This window comes from Vespula pensylvanica, chromosome 2 (assembly GCF_014466175.1).
Source record: "Vespula pensylvanica isolate Volc-1 chromosome 2, ASM1446617v1, whole genome shotgun sequence".
Taxonomy (NCBI): Eukaryota; Metazoa; Arthropoda; class Insecta; order Hymenoptera; family Vespidae; genus Vespula; species Vespula pensylvanica.
The window spans coordinates 18,594,088-18,607,720 of NC_057686.1; the positions used below are offsets into that span (position 1 = coordinate 18,594,088).

The 13,633-nt window shown below is 47.4% G+C and overlaps 1 protein-coding gene and 1 long non-coding RNA gene across 3 annotated transcripts in view; one reads left to right on the top strand and one right to left on the bottom strand.

The window, feature by feature from the left end:
* Positions 1-13,633, bottom strand: part of LOC122638148 (protein rhomboid) — a 247,900-nt gene that overhangs the window by 221,129 nt on the left and 13,138 nt on the right. The gene's annotated exons all lie outside the window — the stretch shown is intronic.
* Positions 1-13,633, top strand: part of LOC122638158 — an 88,133-nt gene that overhangs the window by 64,695 nt on the left and 9,805 nt on the right. The gene's annotated exons all lie outside the window — the stretch shown is intronic.

Below are 13,633 nucleotides of genomic sequence, written 5' to 3' on the forward strand. Positions count from 1 at the left end.
TTCGTCACTGCGAGTTGCGAAATAATGAGGAAGAAAGATCGTAACGAGAGGCAGAGAAGAGAGCGCGGTAGATTCGCGGAACGATTGGCGGGATCTATTAATTTCTATCGTCGATCCTCCGGCATCGGTGGTGCATCGTCCGACGGACCAGCTGGACGTATCCTCTAAGGGGAGATAATCGTCGAGGCGGTGGTCCGGCTCTATCTCTATCTCTCTCTCTCTCTCTCTCTCTCTCGCTCGCTCGCTCGCGCAGCTTCCGTCTCGGTTCTCGGCGAGCACCAAATTGCCATCGTGGCTCATTATATTCGCGTCAGCGCCGGCTGCGCGAGACGCGCCGAGCGCAGCCGTGCGTGAACGACGATAGGTGGCTAGACGTTCGTCCTTCTTCGTCTTCGTCTTCGCCTTCGTCTTTTTCCTTTATTCTCTCCGATCCGGCATTCTCCCGTTCTCCCTCTCGCCGTGGTCGATCCACTTTCGAAGGTCGCGCGGAATTACGCGCTTCGACGTACCAAAGACGAAAGAAGGTAAACCGAGTGTGACCTCTATTTACCATACGGCTCCGCCTCCACCGAGTCGGCGTAACCGATTAATACGATTTTCATCAACGATTTCATCCCTTTTTCTAGGAAAACGATCGGGCGCCCGGTCGGTGGTCGAACGAGAAACGTCCTAATCCAGTTCTCCCCACGCGCGGATAACGCACGATTATGAGAACTCGTGAGGGGTGCGCCACTTAACTTCGAAATAAAGATACGTCCACGCCCACGAATACGGTTGACGATTTCGTATACGATTTAGAAAGGACGATCGTCACGACCGCGCCGCAGGATTTCTCTTCCTCTCGACGATCTACGAAAAAAAGAGAAGAGAGGAAGCTCCTTCCTCGGAGAAGATAAGGATCGTCCTCGACACCCGTGGACACTCCAAAAGCGGTATATCGCGATCGTCGATCAAATTTTTTGGACGCACTTTGAACGCTCGATCGTTCGCGAGCACGAAACGTGACTCGCCTTTCAAATTCTCCTCGACCGTCGCCCTTTCTCTCCTTCTCTCATTCTCCCCTCATCGCTTTACGCTAATTTCGTGCCGATTGTTCTTCGACTCGTTCCTCGTTGGCCCGTTATACACGAGGTAACATCGTGTTCTTTGTCTCGTACAAATCCTCGCGAGATCCCCTATCGGGATTGCCTTTGGAGTTTGGCTTCAGAATTTTAACGCCGATCGCGATAAATTCTTTCTTTCTCGTTTCTCGCTCTTCCTTCCTCATTTCGCGGGAATCCCTCTGAAATTGATCGACGATGGATATCAACGTCCGAGTACTTACGCGCGTCGAGAAAAAGAAAAGGAGTATAAACGATTTTATCCTCGAGTCGGGCTGAAACTCGCAACTCGGAGTCTTTCCTCGTCTCTCCTTCACCCTTCTCCGTCAGCGCACGTTTAAAAGCGGAACCGTGGCCGCGCTCGCTCGCATATCCATAAAAATGCATAAACTCGTAATTGCGCCGTGAGATCTCGGTGCGAACTCTCGAGCACTGCCGCGGAAAGTCCTCTCCGCGCATGGACGACGCCGGTATTATCTTCTGAACCTTAGCGGACCGGGCTAAAGTTAATTACGCGGAGAGAAATGGAGATGAAAATGCGAGAACTCTGTGCTTTCTCCGTGATACGAAGCGGCAAATGAGATGTCGCGCACCGTTTCGCGGAGCTTTACGTACGTACGGTATTCTCGGGGCGACGATTTGCAAGATCCCTTGGTCAGAAATCACCGCGAAAACGGAGCATCGATTACAAAACGAATACCGGCTAGTACCTAAATCTTTAAAAAATGTTTTCCCTCGGTGAGACGATTAATCGTCCAGACGCGTACGTACCCGCAAGAAGGACGATCGTTGTCGTTCGAGGCCTAAAATCGTCCATCTTGGTAATTCAAGACGCCTCTCGGACTTTGTCGAGAAGCGTGCTCGAGTTACTTTGCGTGATCTCGTCCAATTCCGACTTTCCAGGGCATTATTCGAAAGAGCAGGTACGTACATATGTACATATATATGTACCACATATGTACATATAGGAGTACTAGCCGCGAACAATGTCGGTATCTCGCTCGTCGCGGAGCGAGAGAGGGACAGAGAGAGAGAGAGAGAGAGAGAGAGAGAGAGAGAGAGAAAAGACTAGTTCGTCGCGTCCTCGCAGTCAACGTTCTTTCGATGCTACATTTCCCGTCGCGCATTCCGCGGAATTTAATATCTCGGAAAGCTTGGCACTAACGTTGGGTAACTGCCACCGCGTGTCGCGTTTCCAACAAAGGCACGCGCCCGTTTCCTCGGACGACTGTTTCCGTCGGCTTTTTCCTCCTACGCTCTCAGCTACGACAAGCAGAAGCGTCGACGACGGTTTCTCCCTTTCTTTATCTTTCTCTGTCTCTGAATTTTCAACGCGAAATATTTCTAAGCCCGACGCTAATAACGCGACTGTTTAGGACGGCGCAAAGATTACGTTGTCCGGTGAACGAAGGGTATTTATTCCGTCTCGTCGATGGGTAAGGACGAAATTCAATGGTCGAGGAAAAGTTCGAGTCGCAAAGAGAGAAACGAATGGAAAAGATGAAGCCGATTAACCCTCGAGCCCGAAGCGACGCTAATGTCAGTAATTCGGGGACCATGCGCTCGGCCGCTCGCTCGCTCGCTCGCTCGATCGCTCGCGTGCGTTCGTCTTGCACATGTTGCAACGAGTTGCCGATTCGAGCTACCGACCGTTCTCTGCTCGCGCATCGGCCTTTCCTCTTTCTTTCTTTCGCCGAGTTTCTCCAGAGCGAGCGGGATGCGCAAACGGCAGACGCATCAGCCGAGCGCATGCAAATTACAGTTTCGACAACGTAGAAACGCGTCCATATGGTGATCCACCATTATCCGCACGCTCTCCTCCCTTGAGAAGTTCCGAAAGTAATTCTCCTAGTAGAGAGCCCCTTTCGTTCGACTCTATCGACGAGTCCATTCCTCCGTCCTCTCTCCAATGACTAATATCGACGTTATTATCTTCTTTGCGAATAGATTCCAAAAGCGATCATTCCCCGTCGAGCGATCCGAGATCGTCTACACGAGAGAATAGACGCCCGGGACGCGCGTTCTCCTCGAGTCAAAAGACACGATACTTCCAATATTACAATATAATCGTATTTTTTAATATCTACTGTTTCGTCCGATAAAAACTATCGAGGTATCACCGTTTTCCGCCCGACAGTCCGTAAACGAACGAATATCCCCCAAGGTATTCCTCCGCGATGGAATTCTTGACGCGGATTCTTCGTAAAAACGTCGATGGCTCGTTCTCGAAGCCAGCTAGATATCTAGGAAGACTCTCGCGTTTCTCTCTTTCTCTCTATCTCTCATGGACGCAATATTGCAAATGGACGGAGAAGATTTTAATTAAACCGCGAGGAAGAATAGCACGAAAAAGAATGCCTTTCGTTTGTGCGATCTTTTTACTCCGTTTCATCAACCGGATGAAAAATTCGTAGGTTATACGTGAATACCGATGAAAGCGTCCAAGAAACGTTTGAAAAATATTTCTAACAAAGTCGATAGAATCGATCCGATTTCTAATTACCAATTTCTCTACGCATCGAACTGCTATTCGGCCATGCTACGCTCGGCATCGATCGTAAGTCGATTTTCGAGAGTCACGAATCTAAAAACGATCCCCGAATAAATGGATTTCGAAGGACGGTTCAACGTTTTCCGAATATAGAATCGAACTACTCGAAAGGGATATCGAATTAAACGATCCCTCCCGAGATTCTCTAGGGAGGAAGAGAAGATGCTCGATTGCGATCGGAAAGAAGAAAATCGTCTCTCATCGCCGTGAGCGAGGATACGCTATTTCTCTCTGCGTCTCCATTTTCGCGAGAAGATCGAGAAAAACTTTACGCGAAGAGGTCCGACAAAGGAGAGAGAGAGAGAGAGAGAGAGAGAGAGAGAGAGAGAGAGAGAGAGAGAGAGAGAGAGAGAGGCGTCCTTGCCTTCGACATTGACTATCGAAAGATACGGATCGGTGCTAACGCCTGACGACCTTCTCGTTCGTAAAAGAGGTAGGTATCTTTTCGCTTCTTCTGGTTTTTTCTCTCGGTCCCCGTGGTCACGTAATATGTCGGACGTTTGCACGAGAATTTGAAAAACAAAGACGAAGAAGGAAGAAGGAACGCGCTCCGTGCTTCCACGAAGATAGCTCTCGGGCCCGAACCACCTCGATATATTTTTAAACCGACTTTCGTGAAACGTCGAAGGATTCTTCTAAAAAGGTTCGACTCTGGATGGACGAGTAGGATAGAATTTATTTAACGTCGCATCGAGAAGGTATCAACGAGAAATGCAAAAATGCGAAGATCGAAATTTCAAGAAAATCCGACGGAGAAAAAGGAAAGCGGCGTTATATCGGTACGGGGGAAGAGGAAAAGTAAAAAAGTAGAATGGAGAAAAAAGGGAAAAAAAATAAAGGAGAAAGGAAGAAAGTGGGAGGGTCCGGACGTATTCGTCCTCCCTATCCCTCTCGACTTTCCTTCCGTCGATCTCCTTTGCGTGCAATCGTCTTTTTCCTTTCGTGTTCACGCGCACAAATACAGGCGCGGGAGAGCGAGTAGCCGTCTGAATTACCGACTATACGTATTCAAATGATCGGCCGTTTGCATTTTTATAAAGGCGAGAGACAAGGTTCGTTGTTACCCTCTTTTTTCTTCCCTCGTGGCTCGCGTGCAACGCCCTCGGAATAGAGGTGCCTCCGTCTCGTAGAATTTAGACCGTGCGTTTGTCCGTCTCGCGAGGACAGTCTGGGCGATGCGCCGCGAGTAATAGGTACGTGCGCCTAACTCATGACGAAACATTTCGAGCGCGACGAGAGAAAAATCGACGAACTTGATTCTTCTTCGCGGTAATCGCGATCATTGTTATCCTCGGTACCGACGCACCGAATTACCGCAAAGCCGATTGGCTCGAAGAAATCGATAGGACGGGCCGAAAGTCCATTTCTAACTGGCAAAAACTCGCATGCTTTGCCTCGGTTAAAGCTGAAAGCTTCGGTTAAAATCAATTGTCGAATATTTCTTAAAGACTCTCCAAAGTATAATACGTTCTGTCGGATTCGAAAGGAAAGAGAGCATCTGTCAGGATCGAGTAGCACCTCCAATTTCCTAATTTCCTTCGGTTTTCTTTCGATTTTCCGTCCCTTTGTCAGCGGACACACTTTACTCCAGTTATCCACAACGAAAGCGTTGAAAGTCGACTTTCTGCGAACAAGCCGAACCCGCATATTATGTATAGCCGTGGAAGAGCCAGATCGTATCTCGGATACTTGGCCACCGTGCGTTCGTGCCCGAAACTTTCTTTCTTTCTTTCCGTCTCCCTCTCTTTCTGCTTTTCTGTTGTCTGTCCGTTCGTCTCTCTCTCTCTCTCTCTCTCTCCTCTCTCTTTCGTTCCTCTTAACTCTCGTTTAGAATTTATATCGGAGCCCGTAGTCCGCCTCCGGGCACAGATCAGATTATACATTGCGGAGCACGTGCCTGCACGCGACATATTGCACGCGACGAAGCCGCGTCCAAGAAACGGAGAACACCGGTCGACCAGCCTGCACGATTCGAACTTCTTAAAACGATCCTCCCGACCTTCCCTCATAGATTATTATCCGCCGACTCGAAATTAAATTCGCCTACAAATTTCATAAAACGATAAGTTTCATGTTTAATGATTACAAGTTTACATCTTTTTGTCCCAAGCCGAACAGAGAATATATTTTCAGTAGAAAAATGATTGAATTCGTCCTTTTGTAAAAAGAAAAAATGAGATAATTTGAGAAGCGTGAAAAAAGAAGGAATAGAAACGATTCGCGGAGGACTCTCGCGCGTTACGGGTAGATCCAATTCCAATTCCGATGTATTCTCTATGGCCGATAGCAGCGTGTACAGCAGGTAGCCAACCGTTCGAGCCGAAGCGAGACACCTAAAAAAGAAGCGAACGGACGAGCGCAATGGCAGCCGGAGCTGCGAAAAATTCAAAGCGAAATCCATTGAGAGAGCCTCCCTGCCGCAATTTCACGCGATCGAATCGTTCCTGGACCAAATTAAAAACTAATCGTTTTCCCGTGCCCCCGCTGGCACGCGCTTTGCCACTCTCTTCCTTGCCTATCTATCTCCTTTTTTCACCGTTACTTTGGGGAAAACAGATTTCGAAACTCTCTTCCAATTTCGAACTTCCATCTTCCCTCGCTACTCGTTAAAGCTGCTACAGTTTTACAATTAGTTTCGTCTTTCTGCTATGTACGCGTACACATATAAATGTATACATACATACATATGTATGTATGTATGTATGTATGTATGTATATGTATATGCATATATCCATTTCTATACCCACTTATTTTTATATTATTTTATCCGTATTTCCTTTCTTCAACTTTTATACTCGTCATCGCTAGAACAATAAATCATTTAATCTCTTTGTCCTTTTACGATCCAAAGTTCTTTTACGAATCGAGCACGCAGCAGCGCGCAGGTCTGACAAAATAAATAATTATCCTCAAGGGAAAGTTTCGTTCCGTGAGTCGTTTGCCACATAGCCCTTCCTTCTTTCGGCGCTTCCACATCCAACTAAATTTCTGATGCGGTTAGCGTTTTAACATACAATACTTTCGTGGCGGTGGTGGCGGCGATGACGGCGGTGGCGGCGGCGGCGGCGGCGGCGGCGGCGGCGGCGAAACGCCCGGAGAAATTATACGGATATTAATGCTTCCGTGACATTAGAGAGAAATGTGGTTAACGATATTATCCATATAATCGTCCTTGTTATTAACCACAGTATACTGTCGGGTAAGCATCGATTCGAGAATTCAACGGTGCCGAGAGAGATAATGTGGCCAGAGCTCTCGACGGAATATCGCGTAGAATTAGAGACAGCAAACTGAACTCGTTGTTCTCTCCTCTTTCTCTCTGCCAACGAAATACGCATTTAACAAATAGTCTGTGCGAATTTACCGGTTCTCCTTCCTTCCCGTTTCTCTTTTAATCCTCTTTATATGTTTTACATTTTTTGTCATCGCGCGATACGATTAAAAGGGTTAAAAACCGTTCATTTTTGTTAGCGACCTCGATGACGTTAAGACGGGAGAAAAATGTTGAGTGGAGCTTGTTATTGGAGCACGTCCAAAGACAGTAGATCGACTTAATACGGATAGGTGCGACGAAGTAGACGGGCACCTATCACGTCCACTTCTTCTTAGGATGGGAAAGAAGAGAGCACCTAATACTCTCGCTCGATCCTCTTATCTTGGCCGGGACTTCCACTCTGGAAAGTCCATCCTACCTTCCCTTCCTCCTTCTCTTCACGCACGCGCGCACACATACACACAAAGAGAGAGAGAGAGAGAGAGAGAGAGAGAGAGAGAGAGAGAGAGAGAGAGAGAGAGAGAAGCAGACAATTTAGACGCTTCTATCTTCCATAAGAAAATATAGCAATCGTGTAAAAGCATCGAGGCTTACCTATCCTCCAGCAAAGAATAACCGCGGAGGAAAGGAAGGAAAAGCGACGAACTCGAAAATCCCTCGTTATGATTGTGTTCTCTATCCGCCAACGCGACCATGTTGCTCTCGCGACCTATACGAACGAACGAGAAAAGTCCTCCGAGCGAAATTTTATTTTCTCGCCGAAAGATATATCGCGCTCCAACTATTTACGATTCGACGATTCGTAATAGAATTTGACTAATCAAATATAAAATGGAATTTTCCAACGAAATCCGAATTCGTCCATCTTCAATTATAAATTTGATCGTAATCGAGAGCACGTCGTAATGGTACCGCAAGAGAAATAATTCACGTAGATGAAAAAACGTTCGATCGTACTTTGAAATAATAATGTACGTGAAATCGGAAGGCAAGTATACGCGAGCCGTTATTTTTCAAAACGTTACAGCATTCCAGTATTCGAAGGAAATGGTGCGTAAAACCATCGAGAATATCGAAAAAGGAAAAAGGAAAAGCAACGATTGCGGACGAATCTTCGTTCTAGCGGAATGTACGGAGATAGGTTCACGCATAACGGAAATGAATACCGCGCTCGGTGCGCGGCCAGTTAATTGCGAGAATCGATATCGTTTGAATCGCGGGTTGGCGCGCATGCGCGCCTCTCCGCGTCGCGCAACAACAAAGTAAAAGAACGCGCGTGCATTGTTTGGCGTGCACGATACGAGCGCGTGCGCGTCCTCTCTTTCCCTCTAAACGCAATACCGAATGCCAGTTGCGTAGGAACTTTGCTGGGCTCCGAGCGACGTATAAGAATGTTAAAGCAGGTGCCACAGGTGCACCAAGCCGAACGTGAATGGGCTTCATTGATGCCGTTCCTTTAAAACTCTATCGCTATGGATTTTTCATCGAGAAGTACACGCCTCCGTCCTGTTTCTCCTCATTTTAATACCTTTGATCCCTCCGATCGATTAAAAAAATCCCATTTCTTTAATCTCCGCCTATACGTACACGCGTACTCTATCTATCCAATTTGTTTGCTCGAAGGTATCGCGTTTCGAGAGATCTTTCACCCGTCCCCGCCCTGTTACGCCGTAATATAACGAGTAACTTTTCTGCGGGTTATAACAAAAGGAGATAAGACGAAATACCGCGGCCGTGGAAAGACGGATACCTACGCCCTTGGTTCGTCACTGAAACGAGGATATAATCAAGTGGGGTGGCGCGTGCCGAGCGTACCTGTGTCGCCACCTGCTGGTACCAGACCGTGGCCGTTCCTGCATTACCCCCCTACAAGGAATGCCAGGGACACGAAGGCAACAACGAGACGTTCCGCTACCTTGCGTGCACGAACGTCCTCGTCGATCGACTCGTCGTGCTTTTCTCCTTTATGAAGATACAGCGGACTACGAGAATAGCGAGCCATCGGTTGGATCGTCAACAAAAACGCTTGCTCTCGATTGAGAATAAAGACAAAGCTTGCGGAGAGACTGCAGCGGCTGAAATTCGACGATCGTAGAGCGGTTAACGAAACCCAGACGCGTAAGAACAAACAGGGAAGAGGCAAGACGCGAAGGACGTATTTACTTTGTCTCTCCGGAGAGAGAAGAAATATCTCGCGAACGCGTTTGATGTACCCATTACAAGGGGGAGGGGGAGGAAGGGAGGGAAAGAGAGGCAGTCAGCCGAGACCCTAATGCGTGGGTCGACGCAAGAGGAGAAGAGGAAGCAGACAGGAAGCAGCTGGTCAGTCGCGTGCCCTCCAGGAAACGATCCAGCGTAGGGTTCTCCTTCAGCAGTCTGCGATCTCCGTTATTTTATTGGACGGCCAAAAAGCGAGAAGCGCCGGAAGAAGGAGGGCAAGAGGAAGAAGTAGAAACGACGTATCTCGACTCGTACGCAAGATGGGGTCCTTTTATCGCCGAAAGCACGGTCTCCTCCCCACGGTCTCCTGGATATCTTCGTTAAACGCGTGCCACGCGACATCCTCCAGGTGGTCCGCTCGCCGGCGGAGTGTGCATAGCCTGGCTCGATCTTCGTAAGTAAGTACGCGAGACCGTTCGAGAGAAAGCACAATGGCTACGCGACACGAGTCGTTTAGTCGTTCGGGTTTCGGGGCAAACATTTGCTTCCGCCTTACTTTTCTATACTCCTAAAGAGGGAGAGAGGGGGAAAAAGAGAGATAGAGAGAGAGAGAGAGAGAGAGGGCCAACGATAACGGGTCGTCGGTCGGAGAATCGACTATGACACGCGAAAATTGATACGAGAGAGAAAGAGCGTTTTCTCTGCGATCGATGATCGAACGATCGTAATAGGATATCGAGGAAGAAGAGAGATGGAACTAGAGGAGGCCATAGATGAGCGAAGGAGGAAGCAGAAGGGCACGTGTTTGTGCGGCTATCCGCTGAAATAAGAGACCGGAAGCATCTGGGAGAAGGAGCGCATTGTTTGTTCGCTCGCTTTATTCGTTCTCGGGTCGACGCAACTACTTTCGAGATGATTAGAAGGAAAACGAGTGCAATCTCGAATCTTTGTCTCTCTCTCTCTCTCTCTTTCTCTCTCTGTGTGTGGTTGCGTCTGGTAGGACACAAGAACGACGTTCTCCTTGGCCTTGCTGCGTCCTATCGTCCAAGAAACAAAGCTGCGTGCGAGAGCTCCTTTGTTCCATTCTCGTTCGCTCGATTACCTCCGCTTAATCGAACCGAATTCTCGTTATCCACCCCTGGCTATCCACGCAGCTCGTCTGCGTGTATGTGTCTGTGCTCGATAGATCGATTGCCAACAGCTCTGTTACGGTATTTCCGCTGATCGAGAAGCTCTTTAATACCTCTCCTCTCTCTCTCTCTCTCTCTCGCTCTCTTTATTTCTTTTTTTACTGTCTTTGCTTCTTTCTTTCCTACGTATTTTCTTTCTTTCTTTCTTTTCTTCTTCAAATCCTTATTTGCAGAGAGAAAGGCCGTCGGGAAATAGCGATGAAACGAGATACTTCCCTGTCATCGTTGGATACATCGTACCGGAGCAGAATTTTTCCTCTCGTGCGAGAAAATTAAAAAGAGCAATCGCATATTCGAGCGATTCCAAAACGACGACATGTCGTTTTTAAACGTCTTTTTCCTTTTTCTTCAACTTCCTCCGAAGCATTCTTTTTCCAGAATATTCCGAGTAATGTCGATAACGAGTCGAAATAAAACTCGGGTGATAGAATTTTGCACGGTAGAAGATCGAGGATGTTTTATATTCGGCAAAATACGAATCGGTTAGAAAAATGGCTATAGAAATGCGAGAAAAAGGACGGAAAGGCAAAGGTTTGTCCCGACAGCCTTCGCAGCGGCTTTCCCCTTCAACCCTTCGTATCTGGACCGACATCTCTAATGGAGCTCTAAACACCCAATTGGACCCTCGTCAATTCTCCCGCGTTGGCACCACTGCCCGTACCGACCTGGCCCAATCTGGAGGGGGCCGGTCCATAACAAATACGTACGCGCTTGCGCGTAGGTGTACTCTTCTATACGACTCGGACTAAAAATCTTACGGTAAATCTTTACTCGGATAAAATACAAGTTTACAAAACTTATAGGACAATATTATTCGATGGAAATTCTCGGATGAATTTCAAAGCACAAGAATTTCAATGAAAAGGGAACGCCTTTTAAAGAATGGCTGCAAACTTTGGCGAAGCCAAATAAGATGAACGAAAACAGCGGTACGAAGGAAGTTGCCAAGTAATATTCTACTATCTTCCTCTAATTTTCTAATCGTTCGTCATTCCCTTTTCGGTCTTTTATCCTTCTATGATCGCTCTAAGAAGAAAGAAATTGTACGTATTTTCAACGTCTCTCTCCTTTTCACTTTTCTCCCCTCGTAAGAAACGGTTGTGAATCGCTTTTAAAAAGAATCTTCTCGTCGACAAAAATTGGTAAAACTTTTGGAAAAGAGTGCGTTCTCGGCCAACTTATAAACGCTAAGTACGGACTCTTAGCCCTTCGATACTCTCCGTTTCGAGAGAGTGCGACAGAAAGAGCGAGAGAGAGAGAGAGAATGGAACATCTGGCAGGAGTGGCAAAGAAGAAGCAGGCAGGCAGGTTGGCTCCGCACCCAGACGGCGTCGTCTCCTCCTTCTTTTCACCTAAACTTTCCTTCCCTCTTTATCCTTGCAGCAGCACGCGCCCTTTCGCTCTCGCCCGTCGCTCCTCGGGCGCGATCCACCCCCGTATCCCGTTACCAAGGAGAGAACGAGAGGCATACCACCTGGACTACAAGGGTTGCGTACGCGAGCGACTCCTTGTCTTATTTTTTTCCTACCCTTTTTGCCGGCGCGTCTTTTTTTGCACCGATCGTAATCATCCTATATCGCGAACACTCGGTCGTCGTAGCATTCTTGCGGGACACGCCCCGCTCGCTCTATTCCTTGCGAGAAGAAGCGTATAACGCTTTTCATCGGCATTCCACGCGAAAGGAACGTATCTTTTCCTTTCGTTTTTTTTTCTTTTATTTCTATCATTCGGATAGATACGTAATCTCTTTAAAACGAAAGCTCTCGTTAATTCAACGTACCGATACTATTCTTACCGCCTTCTTAACATCCTCGAGAGAAACTTTCGACGCTAATATACCCAAACTTTCGAGACATTCGAGAATTCTGGTGTCTCGATAATATCCAAAGCGTTTTGAAACTTTCCTTCCATGTTCAAAGTGATTAGAAATGTTTTAAGGAAATCCATCACTACCAGGGTATACACTTCCTCTAATCGATATTCCAAACGACAAAGAAATTATTGGAACAAGCTTATGATAAAGTAGCTTGGCGCAACCAACAACCAGGTTTGTAGGCGATACGCGAGAGGCATTTTGCTTAAAGACTCCGCGTTAGGAAAAAAAGGAAAAGAAAAAGAAGAAAAAACGGAAACGGAAGCGTACGAAATGAAGGAAGAAGGAAAGAGCGTACAAGTCGAAAAGGCTGATAAAAGTTGATCGGGCTGCGGGTTCGGGTCCGTTCCAATATGCCGATATGGCAATAACGTGGACTCCCGTTCCCCCACCAACGCTCTTGATATAAACAGGCGCCCAATGTCGATGCAAAAGTGCCGACAGATGGGATTCTACGACCTCCTCTCGCTCCTCCGCTCCACTCTTTTTCCCAGTGATCGGAGCACGCTGCAGCGGCCTCAGAAGCTACTCTCTTTCTCTCTTTTTCCCTAACTGTTCGTCCATCTGTCTCTTTCTCTCTCTCGCACTAAGCAGCAGCCACGAGGCGATATTCTCTTTCATCGGTGCTCCATCGTTTTTCAGCGTTTTTCACCGGTTTTTCGAACCCATTTGACGAAAGAGGGTGAGAGAGAGAGAGAGAGAGAGAGAGAGAGAGAGAGAGAGAGAGAGAGAGAGAGGGCACCAATAGTAGGGGAAGTCGGTAACGTGCAATAAACGAGCGAGGATAGAAGCGCGAGAGCGAAATTAAAAATTCAATGCCATCGTGGTATTTTTTCTCATCGCAGACGCGTTCGCGATCTCGCAAAGTTTTAAGAAGTCAGGGAGGCTCAAGCATGGATCAGAACCAACGTTCGAACACGGGTCGCGTCCTTTTTCTTTTTTTTCAAACTCATAGTCGTCTACGTCCAAGCACGGAACCACGTCGAGATATAAATAGCACGACGCAAGAGCGGTATCACTTTTGATTCCTCCCTTGTAAGCGACGAAATCGACGGCCTCGAGCCATCAAAAGTGGGAAATGAAAAAAAAGAAAAAAGAAAAAAAAAATAGAAAGGGAAATGAAAGCGTGAGAGGAATAGAGACGAAGATTTGCGGTCGCTGCTTTTTGCGAGAATACCCGCAGTTGGAGTAGAATGGAGGCCGATAGAGCAACGGAAAATAGAGAGAAAGAGAGAATTTATTCTTCGAACACTTTGAAGAGGGGGCCCACCGGGCGTGTTTTCGATCAAAGAACGAGAACGCTCGACGAGGAGCACGAAAATCCTTTCTAGTCGGCTAGTGCTTATTGAAATGGCATTCGCAGCTGTATACTTGGACGTACGCGGCGTTTGCAGCTCGTCGCGCGACAAAAGAGTTGTCGCTTGGATGTCGATTTTTCACGATGGACGAGCGTATGGAAATTCCCGATAGCTTTGACTTTCCTT